This window comes from Haemaphysalis longicornis, unplaced genomic scaffold, assembly GCF_048455015.1.
Source record: "Haemaphysalis longicornis isolate Haplotype H1 unplaced genomic scaffold, Haemaphysalis longicornis Haplotype H1 scaffold_1, whole genome shotgun sequence".
Taxonomy (NCBI): domain Eukaryota; kingdom Metazoa; phylum Arthropoda; class Arachnida; order Ixodida; family Ixodidae; genus Haemaphysalis; species Haemaphysalis longicornis.
Genome location: NW_027526203.1, coordinates 51505425 through 51526484, shown reverse-complemented (window position 1 = coordinate 51526484; position 21060 = coordinate 51505425).

Sequence of the window (21060 nt, the reverse complement as noted above, 5' to 3'; positions counted from 1 at the left end):
AGCAAAGGCACTGCTGCCAGTCAGAACCGGACGACCGCGGCGCGGGTGTAGCAGCGGGGCGAATGTAGCAGACGACAGCGGAGCGGGTCCCTAAGCTGACGTCAGATCCAGGGGGCGCCACTCAAACATCTCACCGCCAATAGATAACAGGCTAGATTCAGGAAAGGCTGCTCCGAAATTCAACACATTCATGCCATCGGTAAGGTAATAAGGATTTCGGAGATTTCCGCGTGGCACATATAAAACATCGAACACATTTAATTCAGTAAACACCGCCCTAGTAACAGAAGCATTAAGAGACTAGGGAATAGAGGAAACTTGCGCGGGGCTTTTGGAGGATCTACACCAAGAATACGCGGAAAGAAGATCCTTCATACCAAGAGCCGAATTCCCATTTTGAAAAATGGCCTCAGACAAGTAGACACGATCTCTCCAAAAATGTCTGCGGCCTAGCTCAGCTAACCTTCGATATACAGTATAGCCCACTTATAGCGAACCCGGTTTTAACGATTTAGTGGTTATAACGAACAAATCTTTATTTCCCGTTACCATTGGTATACATAGATTATCTGTCCAGATATAGCGAAAAGCGGATATAACGAAGTGATTTCGGTTTCCCGTTCTGTTCGTTATAAGCGGGCTCGCCTGTACAAAGCAAAAGCTTGGCTTTGTCTTGGCTTTGTCTGGTTTCGCTTGGTAAACCTTGGAGGAGGAGGAAGAGGAGGAGAAGAAAAGTTTATTCAAAGGCAACATTAAGCGTCGAAAATAAGCCTTTGATGTAGCTGTATTGGCGACCACGGCTCAAAGCCGTTCGGTCCCGTGCCACGCTTACAGGAGGAGGAGAAGGCGTTCGCCGGGGCGAACGCGGCGTTCATTCATTGTAACGCGCGTTCCTCTTCGCCGGGCGCGAGACGAGTCACGTAGCCCGAGACGACACAGCGGCGCATGCATGGGAGACGGCTGCAGCCGCTCATGTGAGCAGAACGACTGAAAACAAGGCCTTGTGCGCAGCGCCGAAAGTGGGCCCGGCGAATCTCGCGATACGCTTCGAAGGGTGTGTCGTGGGGCGGGGGGGGGGGGGGGAGGGGGGGGGAGGGGGGGGGGAGGGGCGGTGTGTCTCCGATAAAAAAGGTTCACTTGGGCATCCTCCGCGAAACGGCTAGACGAAAGCAGTAAAGCGTTGCTTTAAAAATTTACAGCCTGTCTAGCGGTGAGGGTGGGTAATAAGGAGCAGAATGGACAGCAAGGTGTTTATGTTCGTAATGATTCGTGGCGTCAAGCCATGAAGTTTTTATTAAGGAAGCTTGATTGCGGGTAGCTAACGCGTATATACGAGTACGTTGGGAATACCTGAGCAACCTGATATTGGCGGACGAAACTGGTTGATTCACTGAGCTTGGGAGACTCCCGAGAATAACGCTTCAGGAACAGCACTTATAAATCCTCGCCTCCAGGAAGGCTGCAATGAATGCGCGAAACCAGTAACTCCATGCCGCGATAAAAGTTATCTTTATCTGTTTCTCTCTTAGCATTTAGTAAAAGTGTTGAGACATTGATGCATATATACCTCGTTTGGAGAAGTCACTACCGATCAGAACCCCCGGAATGAAATCAGGCAAAGAATTAGTATGGATTTCAGTTCATTCAGCATGCTGTTCCCGGTAATGAACAATAGGCAGCTTCTGTCATTAAACACAATGGTACACAACGAAAGTTCACTGACATTTGGCGTAGATACTTGGCCCTTACTAAGACCTTTGACAGACAGCCCAATTAGTAATAGTAATGGTGATAGCAGCAACGCTTTGGTAATGCGAAACTAACGTCTTGAGTTACGGAAACATCCCGGGTGGAAGACGTCAAATACAGAGACCGAAGTGAACTCTGGCTGGGAATGTTATGCGGGAAACTAACAGGTGGAGCGTCCGGTAACATAGAAGCTACCTAGAGACGGGTCTAAAAGTAGGTAACGGAAAGTACCCCGAGAGAGGGGTGATATGCGAAAATTCTCAGGCAAAATGTGCCACCGGACATCGGAGGATAGGCGCATCCGGATGTATACCGAAGGACGCTTTGTCCTTCAGCACACAAAATAACGGTGGGGCTCGCTTCACGATAACAAGGAACATGCTGAAAGAAACTACCTGGTAGAAATAGTCGCTGCGCGTCTTTACCTCTTGAAAACACATTTTCAAATACCCGCTTACCTCTTTACACATCAGAAATAGATGCACACTAAAATATTCACCACATTCAAAAAGCACGTTCACTCTCGCCTCCACTCCAGGCAATTAGGCGTTGGAAACCGTTTTACAAGCTCCCCGAAGACGCCTGCGAGGGCACACGTTAAACTCGTTTGCGCTAGAATTCATTTGATCCTGAGAAGAACGCTACAATGATCAATTACCACTTCACCCGAGCCCCGAATGAAACGACCCACGTACAAGGCTCAACTCACCGTCCACGACTGCACAGAATATCGCGAAAACGCGGAAGAGCCCCTTAATTAAGGATCCTTCTGCCACCTGCGCGGTCGCTTCGCCAACCCCGCCGGGTTGCCCGCTAAGAGGTCACGGGGATGGCGTTTGCTCCGTTCTTGTACTGTGAATCCCGATGAATGGCTTAGAGGCCTTGGTACCGAAGACCAATGAACAGACGACGCTTCCATCGTAATCGTAGCACGCACCGCTCGGTTGCTTACACTTGGTACAACATAAACGTTGGCGTCTTCTGTTCCCGAATAACAGAGTATAGAGCCAATGTAACTTGATTAGTTTATATCCCTTTCGTTGTTTAACTTTTACCTCGCAGTCATCCAGTGCAAAGAACTTCTCAATCTCGAATTCGCTTTCCAATTTGCTGCCATTCACAATCTACAATACTTGGCTTTGGGATGATGATGATGATGATTGGATGTTTATGGCGCAAGGCCAACTAGGGCAAAGAGCGCCAAAGCAATGGTTATGTATGACGGTTGAAGATGTAATACCTAAAACTACTCAATAAGAGCAGATATTAAAATAGTAAAATCAGTGAGACGATGAGGATGGCTGGTGTAAAAGGCCAGGGTGTGATAGTGCAGGGCATGAAACTACGTGCAAGAATTACGCGTGATAGGAAATAAGCTGTAAAAATTTGATTTCGCTGAGAAACCTAAAAGTACGCTGTAGGGGGACTATGAAATCATCCGCTAAAAACAGTGCTGGATGTAGTGGGATGTGTTGTCTGTATAGTCGTGGGAAATATTTGCGTCTTGTTCTGTGGAGTGCTCTGCATGTAATGAGAATGTGAATTACAGATAGGCCCTCCCCACACCTGCTACACAAGGGTCTTGGAGAACCAGTGAGCAGATGGGAGTGTGTTGCGTGTGTGTGGCCTATCCGCAATCTAGCTAGTGCAACTTCAATGAATCTGTTGTTTGAGTCAGTAGTGTATGGTCCTAGTTGTGGTTTAATTAGGTGTAACTTGTTGTCTGTCTGTGTGCTCCAGTCGGCTTGCCAGGTTCTGCGAAGGTGTTCTCTTATGTATGGCTTGAGGTCGGTGTACGGTACTTTTGTAATGTCCACTGTGTTCGTGTGTGCCGCAGCGGCGGCTATTTGGTCTGCGGTCTCATTTCCCGCAATCCCACAGTGACCCGGTACCCAACATACAATCACTTCGAGATTTTTGACATACGCTAACATTAAAGTCTTAAAAACTAGATTTATGACGTGATTTTTAGAACGCTTTTGGGATGATAATGCTCGTACAACGCTGAGTGAATCTGTGTAGATGATGGATTTTTGAATGTGATGTTGAACAATATGACCAGCAACAAGAAAAATGCCATACGCTTCCGCCGTGAAGATGCTCGAATTTACATGCATCGATGTAGAGGCCGTAAAGTTGGGTCCGTGCGCAGCACAAGACACCGCAATGGAAGTTTTCGATGCATCACTAAAAAATTCTGCAGCCTGGTATTTTTGCTGCAGATACCGAAAATGTTGTGAAATCGCGATTTGTGGTACGCTGCTTTTCTGTAATTGTGTAAAGGACAGGTCACACAATACAGGGCGAAATTGCCAGGGGGCTATAAAGTCAATGATAGATGTTCTGAATGTGTCCAAAAAGGAGATTGACAGTTCAGAAGCTTCCCTTCTCACCCTAAGTGAGAAAGGTAGAGACAGAGATGGACGATTTAAAAACAGCTGTGACGTGGATGTATCCATAAAAACAGGTTTAAAAGGATGGTTGTCGATTGATGATATTTTACAAGCATATAAAAGATCAACATAAATTCGCTGGTACTCCAGGCACCACTTGTCACACTCCACATACAGGCTTTCGACAGGGCTTGTACGAAAAGCACCACACGAGAGGCGAAGCCCGAGGTGCAGCACTGGGTCGAGCATTTTTAGCGCTGTTTTTGTGGCCGACCCGTAGACAACACTACCGTAATCCAAACGAGACCCTACCAAAGCGGTATAAAGGCGCAGCAGGAGTTGTTTATCTGCACCGTATGAATGGTGAGACAGGACTTTCAAAATATTCATTGTTTTTAGACATTTTTGTTTGAGTTGTTTGATGTGAGATATGAATGTAAGTTTTTCATCCATCACCACACCCAAAAACTTATGTTCCTTTTTAACAGGGATTGGGTCACCATTGAGGTTTATTTCAGGATCGGGCCTTACTCCACGTCTCCTTGAGAATACGACACAGGTACTTTTTCTGGGATTAAGTTTGAAACCATTTTCGTCTGCCCAGCGAGAGAGTTTCTTTACCCCAAGCTGGACTTGACGTTCACATATGGATATGTTACAAGATTTAAAAGATATTTGTACATCATCCACATATACTAAACAGGAGATCGATGGAGGCAATGCTTTCCGAAGCGAATTCATTTTGACGATAAAAAGCGTGCAGCTCAAAACTCCGCCTTGAGGCACGCCATTTTCTTGAATGTGAACTCTGGACAGTGCTGACCCGACTCTCACATGAAATGTTCGTTTGGACAGGTAACTATCAAGAGTGTTCAACATATTACCTGTTACACCATACGATTTTAAGTCTGCAAGGATGCCGTAACGCCATGCCGTATCATATGCTTTTTCGATATCAAAAAATACGGTCATGCAGTACTGTTTGTGTATAAAGGCATCCTTAATGTAAGATTCCAGTGCAACTAATTGATCGTTTGTGGATCGCCCTGCCCGGAAGCCTGCCTGGCAGCTCTCGAGAAGACCATTGTACTCAAGAAAGTACATGAGCCTTCGGTTAATCATTTTCTCGAAGAGCTTGCACAGGCAGCTTGTCAGGGCAATAGGTCTATAGCTTGCGGGAGAAGAAGGGTCCTTCCCTTCTTTCAGAAAAGCCACAACTATGGCCTCCCTCCAAAGCCTTGGAAGGTGCCCCGATAGCCATATTTGGTTGTATAGGTGCAGGAGTGTCTCAAGGGTGTCTGCGTGTAGGTGTTGAATCATAGTGTATGTAATGTTGTCCGCACCTGGAGCAGAAGGTTTACAAGTGGCAAGAGCAATCTTCAGCTCATGGAGTGTAAATTCACAGTTGTATCCAGACTTTGACTTGTTCTTGTCGCGTATAGGCTTCTTTTCGGCAGATGTTTTGTGTTCCATAAAAGTGTTTCTATAGTGCGCAGAACTAGAGACGTGTTGGAAGTGTTGTGCAAGTGTGTTAGCCTGATCTTCCAGAGTGTCCCCTGTGGTGCTAACCAGGGGCAGGCTATGTGTGTGTTGTCCTTTTAGTTTACGTATTCGGGTCCATACCTTGTGGGTGTCCGTGTATGAATTTATGGATGTGAGAAAGGCGCGCTCTCCCGTTTTGCCTCACGGCGCACACGCTTACCTAATGCCTTCGCTCTTTTGAAAGAAATAAGGTTAAAACTTGTGGGGTGTCTACGGAGGATGCCCCACGCCTTGTTCTGGGCCTCCCGCGCACGCTTGCAGTCGTCATTCCACCAGGGCCTTCTCGGGTTGCATGGGGCCCCAGAGGCATGGGGTATTGACTTTTTGGCGGCGGCGAGAATGTGCTCCGTGACGATCTGGGTTGCCTTGTCTACAGGTAAGTGTGTTATGTCTGTGTAGTGTAGTTGAGATGTCTCTGTGAATGTGTTCCAGTTTGCTCTTGCTTCTATAAACTTGCAATGGGAAGGGGAACTGCTAGGGCCTTTATCTATGTATGTTAGTGAGGTAGGGAAGTGGTCACTACCGTATGGGTTAGTGCCAACATCCCATTCAAGTGATGGAAAGAGTGCTGCAGAGCCAATGGCCAAGTCGAGGTATGAATAAGTGTTGTGTGCTATATTATGGTATGTAGGCTTGTTTTTGTTTGTCAGCTAGGTCGTGGCTCGAGTGAGGATCGAATGGAAGAAACTAGGGTTTGAGAATTTAAAAGGTTTAATAATAGAGAAAAACTGAGGTTACAGTAGATCAGGACAGAGGAGCACGGGGAGAAAAACGTCTGACGCGGTGCACAGGCGTGGGGCGACTCCCTGCGCACGAAGTTCAGTTTACCCTCGCAAGCGAAAGTCCGAAATCCGAACTACACGCACACAACACGTACGCTGGCGCCGCTCGGGGCCGCGTGATGGTATATGTATAAACACTGGCGGCGTCTCGAGGAGGCGTTGGCGGCGTAAGCTGTGGCGGTGTCGTATACGCTGCAGGGCCGTCTTCTCCGCTTTCCGTTCGTTCTTCTATTTTCTTTCGTTCGTCGGCCCCCAGCGAATTCTTCGTAGCCCCTGACACGACCTCCCTTTAGAAGGATCTGTCCCCAGGTCCTTCACCGAGTTGGCGCCCGATGGAGCTATCCGCGAGCTCTGTGGGTGTCGGCGTTGTTTGACGTCCGTTCGTATCCAGAGACTCAACTGTGCACGGCCGTTTGCGCAGTTGCTCGATGCTGGCGTTTTGTTTTTTTTTTTCGTTGTTCCGGATAAACTTCGTTTAGTGGGCGTTCGTTTCGAAGAGGTCGGCGAATTTCAAACTGACTTGATTTTTGCGTACCGTGGGATTCGTTTCGTCGGACGTGAACTTGGGAGCATTTACGGCGTTGCGTTGGTCACGTCGCTTCCGTCGGCGATTGAGTCTGTGTAGCTTCGTGCGGGTTTGATGCGCGTGGGAACGTTGGCGTGCGTTTCGTCTGGTGGCGAGATGCGTTCCGTGAAAGTCGCGGAGTTCGGTGCGTTGAGGGCGTTGTTTTGCTCGAGGTGTGCGTTTCGTACGGTTCGGGAGCCGTTTGTCCTTTCGTTCATCCTGCGGTGGCGTGGCGTTGTCGTGAAGTGGCGCGGCTGATCGGACAAATTCGTTGCGACTCCTTGCTCGCCTTCGCCGTGGTTGCCCTCGGAAGCGAAGCTGTTGTGGGAAAATGGGCGTAGTTCGCCTCGCTCGTTCGGTTCCACAATCTTTGGCGTCGTAGGCGTAGCTTCCTCGGTAGGGCACTCGATGCCTATGTCTGGGTCGGTCTCGTTCGTTGTCGTTCTCGCCGTCTCCGTGTCGTCGCGAAAGCTCTGGTCACTTGCCGGTTGTTTCGAAAGTGGTGCGGTAGGCATTCCTCTCGTGCAAGTAGGCTCGATGGCGTCTCGTTTGCCTGGTGCCCGTACGCTCACGGCTGCATCCTCCTGTACCATGGCGGTGTTTGTCGGATGAGTCTCGATTGGAGCAACGGGGGCCGGGGAACTTGTACGTTCCGGCTCGAACGTGCCGCGTGCGCTGGGTGCGTAGTTGCTCGTAGACGGGTTCACCTGCGCGAGTGCGATGTCGTTCGTTGGGTGAACTCGGGCTGGAGCAGCGGGTGCCGGAGAACTTGTACGTTCCGGCTGGGTTGAGCCACGTGCGCTTGACGTTTCGTTTCTCGTGGCAAGGTTTGTTCCTGTGGTTGTTACGTTCGCTGGCCAAGTCCGGAAGGCAGCAGCGGGACCGGAGGGTGTCATGAATAGCGTTTCCTCCGTGCGTGCTGGCTTGGTCGTGTTCCGTGCGTCGGGCGGTTCGTTGGTCGTGGTCAGCGCCTCTGGTCTGGGTACGATGTCGTTCGTCGGCGGTACCTGGACTGGAACAGCGGGTGCGATGGTTGTCGTGCGTACCAGCTCGGGTGCGTTCCGTGCGCTGTTCGTTTCGGTTGTGGTGGAGAGCTCCACCAATCCAGGCACGATGTCGTTCGTCGCCACTGGTGCGTTTTGTGCACTTTGCGTCTCGATTGTCAGGGCCATGTCCACCAATCGGGGTGCGTTGTCGTTGGTTGCGTGGACTGGGGCCTGGACAGCATGTGCGGAAAATTTCGTATGCACTGGCTCGGTTGCGTTCGGTGCTCTGGGCGTTTGTTTCGTGAGCTCCACCAATTCGGGTACGGTACCGTTCGTAGGTGAGGTCTGGACCGGGGGAGCGGGTGCCAGGTGCGTGCTGCGTTCTGGCTCGTGCGCGCTGCGTACGTGGCGCGTCTCGTTACTCCTTGCCGAAAGGACCTGCGCGTTGGTGGTGTAGTTCGTCGGTTGGCTCGGTGTCAGAGCAGCGGTTGTTCGCGATCTCGCCAGGAATTCACTGACCTTGGCTTGCGTTTCCGTAATCGTGGCGATCACCTGGGAGAGGTCCAGTGAGCGGGCGGTGCACCGTTTTGCATGCGTCGTTTCGTTCGTGTGCGTGCTGTTGTGCGTACTGCGCGTCTCCGGACCAAGGTGTGCGTCGTGTCGTTGAAGGGCTGCCGTTGGCATCGGCACCGTGGGAAACGTGTGGCCGACTCTCGCCAGTTGTCTCCGAAGACGTTCTCGTTCTTCGCGCAGCCTCCTGTTCTCGAATAGCGCCGCTTGCAGGTTCGTCTGCCATTTGTCGTCGTAGGCAGCCTGAAGTATCGTTGGCACATTCGATCGTTTGGAGAGCTGGCGACGTTTTTCGTTGTCCTCCAGGAGACGCGAGACGATGTCGTCCTTACGGCCAGAGCAAGGTAGCCCTCGTGATCGTAGTTCGTTCACCAACTGCTGCTTCTTCGTTGAACACAGGACGTTGCGTTCCGTTGAAATCAGCAGCCGGTCGATCACCGTTGACGTGGAGTCCGTCGTTGCCCCTCGTCCGCGTGCACTCTCGTAGTCGTGGTGCAGTTCGTCCGCGTCGTTCGTCTCCTCGTCCGTTCGTTCCGGGGCCTCAAATCCTGATCCTGTCGACTGCGCCATGTCAGCTAGGTCGTGGCTCGAGTGAGGATCGAATGGAAGAAACTAGGGTTTGAGAATTTAAAAGGTTTAATAATAGAGAAAAACTGAGGTTACAGTAGATCAGGACAGAGAAGCACGGGGAGAAAAACGTCTGACGCGGTGCACAGGCGTGGGGCGACTCCCTGCGCACGAAGTTCAGTTTACCCTCGCAAGCGAAAGTCCGAAATCCGAACTACACGCACACAACACGTACGCTGGCGCCGCTCGGGGCCGCGTGATGGTATATGTATAAACACTGGCGGCGTCTCGAGGAGGCGTTGGCGGCGTAAGCTGTGGCGGTGTCGTATACGCTGCAGGGCCGTCTTCTCCGCTTTCCGTTCGTTCTTCTATTTTCTTTCGTTCGTCGGCCCCCAGCGAATTCTTCGTAGCCCCTGACAGTTAAATAGGCATGCTCCTGAAGATATTAGAAATTTTTCGATTAGGCGACCTCGGGCATCTGTGCGGTGAGAGCCCCAAAGAGTGTTGTGTGCATTGAGGTCACCTATAAGAATGAAAGGTTCTGGTAGCTGATCTACAAGGCCCTAGAAATCGGAGCTTGAAAGCTGGAAATCAGGAGGGATGTAGATGGAGCACACTGTTATTAGCCTATTGAAAATTATGGTTCTAATGGCAATAGCCTCAAGGACAGTCTGTAATTGGATAGGGTGGCATGCCAATGATTTTCGGGCAATGATGGCCACACCACCTGAAGATGTACCACCACCAGCCCTGTCCTTCCTAAATACCATGTAACTATTCAAGACATTTGTGTGTTTGGAGTTTAAATGTATTTCTTGTAGACACATCACACTTGGCTGATTGGAATGCAATATTTCGTAGACATCATCAAGATTGTTAAGGAGGCCTCTACAGTTCCACTGGATGATATTTTCTGTTCCCATTATGTACCTTTAGGAGCTACTGGAATGTGTGTGTGGGTTCATGTTTTGTCTATCGGGGCTTGTATTCTTGGAGCGGGCTTCTTTGGCTTTTCTGTTGGTTTGGACGCCGCAGCCCGTTCCTTGCGGAGTGATGCAGACAGGAACGGTCCGACGTCCATTTCCTCATCAGATGTTCGGGGGGTGTCCGGCGGACCGGGCCCCCTGGACTTGGCACCCTTACGGGTGCCTTTGGTTCCAGCCGCAAGCGCCGCGGGCGGGGCAGGCGGCGGGGCTAGGATGGGAGCTTCTGTGGGCCCTACCGTGTCCATCTCCTCCGTTCCCTCAGGTGTCCCTAGGGCCTGTGGAGAGGACACAGTGAGAGCGGCAGAGCTCCCAGAGGCGATCGCACTCGCCACATTCGTTGGAGTCGCCACACTGGGCGATTCCTGACTACTCTGGACTACCGAAGGCAGTCCGGCAAGAGACGGGGCCCCCGCAGCCTCTACAGGTGTTGTAGAGGCAGCAGGTGGCTTCTCAGCTGGGGGTTGGGACAACAACACGCCAGCAAGAAGGCTGCACTGTGTTGCCGTGCTGACGAAACGCCGCCCCAACCCCCGGCGGGCGGCGTCTGCGTACGATGTGGCCGAAAGCAGCTTGTGCTTTTGGCGCGCTTCTGGATAGGTGATGTTTTCATTTACTTTTATGTGAATTATTTCCTTTTCGGCCTTGAATTGTGTACACGCACGCGAATAAGCAGCGTGCGGTCCGCTGCAATTCGGGCACTTCTGAGTGGTGCTTTCACAAGCTTCTGAGGAGTGACCTGTCTCAGCACAGTTGGCACATGTCAGCTTCCCTCTGCATGATTGGGTTCCATGGCCGTATCGTTGGCACTTAAAGCAGCGCCTCGGATTTGGGACATACGGTCGTACGTTGCAGCTAAGAAAACCCACTTTGACCTTTTCTGGAGGCGTTGTGCGATCAAACGTTAGGATTAGATGCTTTGTCGGAATTTCTTGGTTTGCTCTCCGAATCACGATTCGTTTTACTGCAGTTACATGTTGAGGTTGGAGCGCCTCAAGAAGATCTGCTTCCGTCTCAGACTCTAGTTCTTTCTCTGATATGACTCCTTGCGAGGAGTTGAGGGTCCGGTGTGGTGTCACAGTGACAGTCAAGTTGGCCAACGTCGTCTGTTTCAGTAGGTTCTCACTCTGATTTTTCCTTTTTACTTCGACCAGTACATCACCTGAGGCGAGTTTCTTAGCATCATAGTCTGAACCAACAACAGACTCAATGCACTTTGCCAACAGAATGACAGACTTCTTTGCAACAGGAGTGGTTTCTGCAGAGTGAATGACAAGAAATTTGTGGAAATGTTCTGGTTTACCTTTAGCTAGTACTTCGGTGCGGCCCCATTTAGGGGGCCGATCATTGGATTGGGTGGATAAAGAAAAAGCCATGCGATATTGAAGAAAGCAGGGGACGGGGGTACTTCCTTCTCAAACCTTACCCTGATAGCCTGAGAGGTCCCGGAGCTCCCTGCCTGGTAAACAGACAGGGAGCCCATCCGCCGGAGCTTGACCTGGGCTCCGACGGCCACCGTTTATGGTTTCTGCCCTTCACCTTACAACTCGTAGCCACGGTAGATTACAGCAAGAGTATGGGGGCTCGGGGTCCGCGGTGTCGCCAACACCGTCACCAAGATTACTCAAGGTGCCCCGTGCGGGGACTTGGCTTTGGGTTTACTTTTGTTGCGCGACTAGTGTTTCGCTTGTGACGAGGTGGCATTCCCCACATATCTGTGAGGCGCATTTGATAAAATACAGCTGTTGGTGCGGCGAGTACGGTAAGGAGTTGCCAGTGGCTTGCCACATGCGAAGATGGAAGCTTCAGAACGAAAAAGCGCGCATGCAGAACGAGGTGTAGGGGATAAGAATTCTTGCAATACCTTCTGTGTTCGAGGACTTTTTTTTTTTGAAATCCCGCGAAACCTAGCGCAATTCTAGGTGGTTTCGTCGCAAGCCCGCTCTGTGAATTTTATCTCCCGACTTTTCCTCATTAGCTTACGAGGTTTTTTTTAAAGAGTTTAGCTGCTGCATTTTATTCGGTATCTGAAGCCCCCTTTATGGCCTACGCAGTAGACGGTCCCGTACAAGAACAAGGTGCCGCAGTGTGTGGTCGGGACTGTGCTGAGCTCGGGGACGTTACCTCTGTTCGCGGAGGGGGGAAAATTTCTAATGCGTGGCCAATAGCCCACATTAGCCGCTTATCCAGGGGATGTACACCATTTCAGCTCAGAAATGGTATCGTGCCGGAACCTGGAAAAAATTTCCCGAATCTGCAATGCGGAATCCGGAAGAAAGAAAGAAACGTACAATCGGCCGGCAACGGAAAGGGATCAGAGGACTGCGAGGATTTTCGTCGATACTATCACCACCACCACATGACCCATAGCATGCTGGTGGTCGACTGTTTGATTTGCGCTGACACAACTAGATTAGATTGGAGCCCCTGGCGATATGGCTCAGCGGAGAAACAGGAGGTTACCAATCATTTAAGTCGCATCAACACTCCGGCCGGAGCATAGACACTAAGCACAGGCACTGAAACCTCACCTTATTGCGATGGAGCCTGTCTTCCACATAGGCGTCCCGTGCAGTTTATGTGACCACTTTCTCGTTCTTTCTATCAGGGTCCAGCTGCTGCTCATGCTGAAGCTCCTTGGGACCACGTGATCCTGGACTCGGAGGAGCTGGCACACCAGGCTTGGGGAGTGACCGAAACGTCTCACGAGGACGGGACGGCGGGCTGGCTTGAGCAGCGGCGGATTGGCTGCTTCCAGGCGGCCGTCGTTCGGGTGAGCAACAATGTCGTCTGACTGATCGAATTTTTCGTCTGGCGCGAGAAAGTTTTATTTTAGAACACGAAATAGGACATTGACTGGGCATTGTGATGCGCTAAACTATCAGCAAAGAAATTGTACGTACGACGTTGGTGAGCTCAAACGGCTACATTCCAATTGGAAGTTCTCTCATTTGGTCTTTATTGGCTACTACCAGTTTTATAACAAATAACATGACGCGACTCTCTGGCGCTTTCAGCCGCGTTACAATGCCGCCATGAAATGGACAGCAGACCCATGCTAACCTTGAAAGATAACACTACTATCCTTTCCAATTTCTTTAAGGTAATGAAGAATGCAAAATCACAAATTACAAACCCTCGTTTGTCTTTCGTGTAATCGTCTGGGTTGGAACGTGTACGTTTGGCGTGCAATGTTTTGCTTCGTGATCCATGCAGGTTCACATCGTGGCTTGCAAGAAATTTGTAATGAATTTAATGAACACGGGGATTGCTGGTGCAATACATAAATCTTGCCTCAAACGTACCTGCAGTTTTCGTTCCGCTAAATGTTGGGCACATGTATGGCCACTGCAAGCGGTTCTGGGAGTTTCGAATGATCTGCTTATATGCTCCTATTTTTAGTGTACCCTCTTAACTTTTAACCGGAAGGCTGAATCAAGGGACAAGCGGGTATCTTTTCGAAGCCGCTGTTTGGGTGGGTGACGCCGAGTGACTGCGGTTGCCAGTTACCGTGACCGCGGACGAGCTACGACGACCAGCGGGGCCCCAAAGTGCTCCACACATAAAAACGCCCAATTATTACCATCATGTGAGTTGTAAAAGGGGAGGTGAACAGCGTGAGGGTTCGCAGGAGAAAGAAGGGGTAGTTACGCGCAGGGTAGCTGAAACTCGTCTTTTCAGATTATTTGCAGTAAAGCAAAAAGATACGCGGCCATTTTACCATTTTAAAGCGAAAGCTCTACTGTGATACCTTTTTCGAGGTCCTTCATCGCATCGCAAGTGACCATCAGCTGCCGGCAAGCAAGCACCGCCTTTCCTTTTTATCGCTTCGCTGGCTTGCAGACTCGAAGCTGCGCCTCCACGTGACTAGGCGAGGGTGAAATGGCTGCATCGCCTGCGCTTGATCGCTAAGCGCCGGCTGAGTCGTGTGAGTGTGCGAGTTAGCGCAAGCCAACCCCATGACTGGCGTGGGTTTAGCGGCTGCTTCGGCGGCGCTTGGTCTCTCAGTCTTGCCATCGATGGCGCACCGGCTGGGCTGTCCATGAGTGCCCTCCAGCGCAGGCGAAAGGATGAGTCTAGACATCCCGTATATGCAGCTGTAATACCGGCTGAAAAATCTCAAACAAAGGCAAACTTTCACGAAACCCTATAAGCGTAGTTTTTGCGTCCGCTCGCGATAACTAGGTTTATACGGGTTAAACCAGAGGCATTTTCCACTATTTTGTTTCTATTCTCAACTATGGTATGTTTTCTAGTTTTTAACTAGAGCTGTTACGGCTGCAGTAAAATATTGTGAATGTACTCCCGAAGTCAAGCCTCTATGTCAAGTCCTTCTTCGAGCGGGGCGTCGATATAACACCTTAACAATTTCGACTTTGTGAGGGTGTAATGTAACGGTCGCGGTCGCGAATTCACCGTTTGTTAGGACCAAAAGCTGAAATTTGTTTTCGGCCTTTGTATGGTTATCGTTTGTAAGGAAAAACCGGTTGAATTTATCAACGGGCTTAAATATTATTAACGGACTTTGATTTAGAAATTTTCTGCGAAGTGCAAAACGTGTTTTTTTAATGATATTCGTCACACTGTGTTTGTATAGAACACCAAAAAGTTTACGACATCATTAGGGGCACAACAAAATGGCTCCCATTTACGCTGTGAAGGTCGCTGGAAAGAAAAGCTGTAAACTACACCCGCAACAATTGCCCATGCGACGTCATTTGATTTCACACACGTGGTTGTACTGTACAGAGAGTGAAACCAGAGATTCTGCCTGCCGTTACCTGGAATTCGTGGTGGCGGCATACCGAACACTGTAGCACCGGCCACGGCCGGGCTAGAGGAGCGGACGCCAAGCGCTCTAGCCCGGCCATGCGTCGCCGGAAAGAAAACGGCGAGGAGCGTCTTTAGAAGGGTGAGACAGCGGAACCTAGCCATCCTAATGTGCTAGCTCTGGGCTACGCCACCGCGCGACCAAGTGCAGGCACCGAAACAATGCAGCATGGAGCGTAGTGATTCCAATTTGAACCGATTTAAACTAGTTAGTTTAGTAAGTTTGAGAATGGCGAGAAAGCTGGGGGAACTTTTATAATCGCTATTTATCAGAACCAGTTTCTCCTTTCGCCTTTTGTACTACCTGTTAAAACACTACCGAATTGGTATTCACTAATTTAGAAAACGGAGTCCCATTCCTGCCAAGCAGCGCGCAAAAGGTAGCGTTTTTCTAGCGGCTATATATCTGTATGTGGTCTCTACATTTTGTTTTACCGCCCTGCAAACCAATCCTTGACGTATCTTTGCCTTACGACCACTTAATTCCGTTCGGTCCGAGTTACCGAGGAGGTTCTCGAGCAAGTTAATGAAGCCGTGTGAAGGAAGCGCGGAATGGACGTGAAGCTGCGCCAAAATAGGCCCAAAACAACCTTCGCTAAATCAGACCCCAAAGCCGACGGAATGGGTTCCGCCGCCGCGCCTGCCGGGGTAAGCAGGCTCCAGGGCGCGGGGAACGCTGGGTGACAGCGGCCATTCGCCGCGCCATCTACACTGTGCTCCGTGAGTGAGGTCCATTTATCACACGTCGGTGAGAGCGAAGTCGGTGCTCCTATTTATCTTACACCGTGGTCGCCTCCAAAAAGCTCCCTCCTACTCCTCAACCGCGTTGGGAATTCGTTGTGGTGCACGCCACGACGAAGCCGTTGGCTGAGAGAGGTAGAAAGCCTTTCTTTAAACATATATTTCTTTAAAAATATATAAACGCCGCAGTTGCACTCCATTCTGAAAGCTGCTGTCGGCTCAATGACCCATTCAAAAACGAGTTCCTTCCGTGTCAGCCACGTACTCACATTTATTTATTTCATTTATTGATACTGCTATCCTCAACTCTGAAGGCTGTTGCAGTATAGGGGGATATAAGCGTGCCCTTGTACATTTCGCGAACGCAAAGCAGGAACGAGGTGAAAAACAATCAAATCAGCCAAACAGAATACGCGCAAAAAACGTAGGAATTCAAAGGATGACGACAATTATGCATTATACATATGAACACAAGAAAGTTTCGGCGCTAGTAAGTTCAGAACACAAATCCAGAAGGTATATTTAACTAAAAGTTAGACGATGGAGATGTAAAATTATTAGTGTTGAACTAATGCAATGTCATTATGAAGACAGTTCCAGCCTCTTATCACGCATAGAGAATAAAAGTATTTCAAGGTGTTCGTCATGTTTCGTTGTTGCAGACCTGATAATAGATGCAGTAATAAATTTTTACAAGGCCTTTTTAGGCCGCCACAGATTAGTTGAAATAAAAATTTGAGGTGTAAAATTTTTAAGCGCAGACCTACTGTAGGTAGTTAAAGTCTGCACAGTAATTCCCTCGGTGAGTCGATATTTGTTATGGATAAACGAATTACCCTCCGCTAGACAATTTCTAGAATAGCAATAAGATGTTTTGTGTGAGGGAACGAGCAGACTATACTACATTGGAGGATTGGTGGTACAAGCCATTTGTAAGCAATTTCGCATCAGTTGAGACCACAAAACAATACTGGCCGAAGCCCGATCGATCGATATATGACTGCCGTAACGCATCATTTCCATGAATTGAACCGTTAGTAGTGGACTGGGTTGGAATAATTAATGGCCAATTTAAAGCTTTCCTCATCGTCAGGGATAGGTTGCATAAATTCCATATTTTTGAAAAACACAGATGTTTATAGTTGCTTAATTTTTGCTGAAATTTTTACCCAAACATAAAACTACTCCTTTACAAGACGTTAATCTATCCTAAATTTGAGTATAATGTTCAGTGTAGCACCCAGTGCAGGACTGCCTTATTAACGCTTTAGAACCCGTACAAAACAACAGTGCACGCTGAATCCTGTCACACAAGGATCCAGTAAATCTTTAGTACATCTTCATTGAAGCTAACACTAAACCTGCCTCCTCTTTCCCTGCGCACAAAACTGCCGCGGCTAAACCTGCTCTATAACATCTACCGCTTCAATCCACAGATTGAAGCGGTACTGCTTCTAGTCCGTCATACATACCGTCACGCGTAGGTCACCCTAGTGTCAAGAGGTATGGTACAGAGTAGAGTGAACTAGAATACAAGTATTCTAGTTCACTCTAGTACAGAGTATACCGTCACTGAGGCCCGCGAGTGAGCAACGGCGGCCATTTTGGTGTTTATAAGTGTTGCCAGATTGCCGCTTCTGCGTCTTCACCGCTAACGGTCATTTGTAAGCAATACTGCCGGAGGCGCAGCGAAATGGCATCTTCGTACACACTTCTGAAGTGCTTCTACACACGTTATCTGTGATCCGCGTTCGGAACGTCGTCAGCCGCGCGCAGCCGCACAGCAGGGAGGGCAAGCTAAATCTGCCATTGTTGAAGGACGAAAATGCATAAACAACCAAATGGTGCGTCCATGACCCGTCCTATTTTAAACAAATGTCACTTGATGCGAACTGACCAATGATCACGGCGGGGGCACAGAACAACACGAGAAAAGACTGCCGATACTCTGTACCCTTATCTAATGAAACTAGGTCACCCTTTGGAACTATAGGTCCCTCAGTGTCGTACTAATGTCCGTTTTCCTTCCTTGGTACCTAAAACATCACAGATCGGAAGCGATTGCCACAGTCGACAAACGCTTTCCCCGATACGGGCGCATCGGTGATAGTGGCGCTGACATAAATGTAAACTGAACTACATTGATGTGTGATATAGTTAGTGTGTTTTCATTGGTGTATTGCTTTATGTGTTTGTATATTTTTTCCCAGCAATCGACATATCACTATTGTGCACCGCTGTGGTTCTGTGTATTCCCCTTGCTTATATGGCATTTTCCCGTTTCCTTTTCACTATTGTTTGTTCTGGAAGTGTATTTTTATAAGCATCAGTGCGAGCCGGCCTAGTTGGAACTGATTCATTTTGAAGGTATTAGCGCACAGAAACGGGGACAAAGAAAGGAACACACGGACAAGCGCCTTTCCAGTGAATCATGTCCTTGCTTTTGCATTTATGGCTTTCCATTTTGTCCTTTTGCATCTTCCCTTTTTATGAAGGTCGTTTTTCATTACTTGTTGAGAAAAAAACGCTCCCTTCAGTAACGGCCTCTAGGCATTGAAAGCACCGATATAAATAAATAAATAAATAAATAAATAAATAAATAAACTAAATTCTTATACATTAAGCAAACCATTAACATACGTAATTTATCCTGTGTCCTGATTTCCTTTTTAGGACATAATTATGGTGAAACACCTTAAAACAGCTTGTACAGATTTGTATGGGTTACCTATATGAGCAAAAACTAGTTCGGTATAACACATGGACTGCCATAAATTGACAAATTTCCAAAAAAAAAAACATAATTTAGCCTTTTTCATTCATTGAGGGTTGCAATTTTTGAAAATTTCAGCCGTGTTAAGCTCCTAAATCATAGGAAAATACTCCCAAAGTATCAGGCACCTAGGACGAGTAGTTTGGCTCGGCGCTATCAACTTTTAGGCTTCTAACTATGTTTGTAATGTAATTGAAAAAAATCCCCTATTTTTTGGCGGCGTGTTAGGGCAAAATCGTCAAATTTGTTCTTGCTTATTGTAACATTAGTGAGCAAGTAAAAGTCGATATGTTGGATGCTAGAACATAAAGAAATCTGTAAATTCACCGAATTGATCTGAAACAATGAAATGTTTTAGACATTTTTAAGGGTTGCAGATATCAGTAGAAACCAGTTCAATATTTAAACAAGCAAGGACATCATCAGGAATTTGTTAACGCATACTTTCCTTCTTTTTCTAGCTTCGGTCTGGGATTTGGAAATATGCCGCACTATTTAAAGCTCCTACGCAAGGATACAAATATACTGCCCAAGTTTGGGGTTTGGTGCGGCGCTTTCATCTGGGCGTTGGTAAATGAGTCGCTCGGTCGGTCGGCCTGGCGCTTCTCTGTTTAGATAGAGATATTAAAGGGACACTGAAGTGAATATGTCAAGCTCCCGTTTTTGCTTGCACTGTGTAGACTGGCTCAAATTAGCACACTTTTCATCGTTTATTCGGTTGACAAATCGGTAAATATTTTACAAAGCGCGAAAGAAGAAAAACTACCATGCGCGGTTTACGGCGGCCGCACCAACTAAGCTGTGACGTTGCGAGGAGGGGGCACCGTGATTGGACGATGCCCAAGGTTAGCAATAAAAGAAGTTTCGGTTTCGGTTTCGGTTCTGTAAAACAACATGTTTGACATCCGATGGCGTCGTTGGATGGGCATGCTCAATATCCCAGTAATCGTAGTACCGCGCTTCTACCATGTTTTCGGCTGTAAAATGCATAAGATAAGCCCCCCAGGACGGCTTGGAATCGTAGCATTCACTAGCCGAGGCCTACGCAGTGCATGAACGCCCTCCGCGTCCCCGCAGACGCAGAAATGCATGCGCTTTTCCCCCATATTTGGAGCTTCCCTCACTCATGCCTGTATCGTAAAAAGCGTGTTCGCACCAGGCCAAGGGTCTGTTGATTCTGGCCTGTGCCCACAGCCCGCAAGCAGTCAGTGCTATGGCAACAGCACGCCAACGAGAACTCGCTAGCGCGCCAGTGCCAGGCTGCGCGAGTTCTGTGGACTAGTTCGTGGAGCAGTGAACGTTGCGGCCCAAAAAAAAAGGTGAACTCAGTATAGAAAACATCGGCGAAAAACGAAAAAGTTACCTTATAAAAAAAAATAGCTTATACCCGCGGGGATTCGAACTTGTACGGGCAAAACATCCGCTATGATATACCTAGCACTCCAGACCACACGGCCACGAGCGAGAGCGCAGCAAACCGTGGAAATATAAGGTATATAATGTACAACCAGTTTACACTTTTATTTAGTTTTAGTATTTCAAGCAGCTTAGGTGACTATTTGTTGTATTGCGCTCGTGCAGTAGCGTCCCCCGAGTTTCCACAATAGCTCACGTCTAGCAATTGCATTTCTTAGACGGAAAAGCATTCGCAGATGCGTAGTCGTGCTGCTGACCGCTGTGCTTGTTCGCCCAGCGCAAAAAAGTGCTTCCCGCACCCTAGTTTACGCTGTACGGTAAAAATATCAGTTGATTTTATTTTCTTAGTACCTATATTGACTTCGCTGACTCTTCTACCCCTTCAAGAGGCCTTATATTTTCCTACTGGCGTACCAGTCAGCGAAGCGTCGCATGTGCGCTTGTGCAGCGCTTGTGTGAAGCGACCTTGACTTGGAGCTAGATACAGAGTACAAACTAACGAAGTAAAGAAAGGCACATTCTTCCATTCACAAACGTGTTGTGGCTTAGTTTCAACTGATCGAGCGAATTGCCATGACCTGACGCGGCCGGCGGACTAAACGTTGGGCCGACTGACTCGGTCGCGGAAGGTCGGCACAGGTCGGCGAGCCGTGTAGTAGCGCAGCCAATTGCCAGCTCCTCTCCTGCTGACGTCACACAAAAAACGCCAAAGAAAATGGGCGAGAGTGCAGAGAGGAGGACAGCATTTTCGAATTGATTTTTCTACGAAATAAATTCGCGTAAACGCGCTCAGAGTGGTCGAAACAGGGCCTAGGGACTCCGGACTACAATTTGCGCTCGTAATCCCGCAATGTTTACAAATCACTTCAGTGTCCCTTTAATGTGCCAGGTTTCAAAATAAGCCATACTTGGAAAGTTTACTGTGTTAATAAGCTTCGAAATGAGAAAAAAAGTTAAGCACTTTCGTCATATCTAGGTGCTATGTTTGCTTGATATTGTGGCATCAGAAATTATTAAACCGAAAAGTGTGGCTTTAATAATACTCTATCTGTAAGGAATGTCGCGCCGCACTGCTCAAGGAATTGCAGTTGGAATCGCCGCTACAAGATTTCTCATGTCGAAGCAGACGTCACGCAACTTTGATGGTGACTATAGAAACTTCC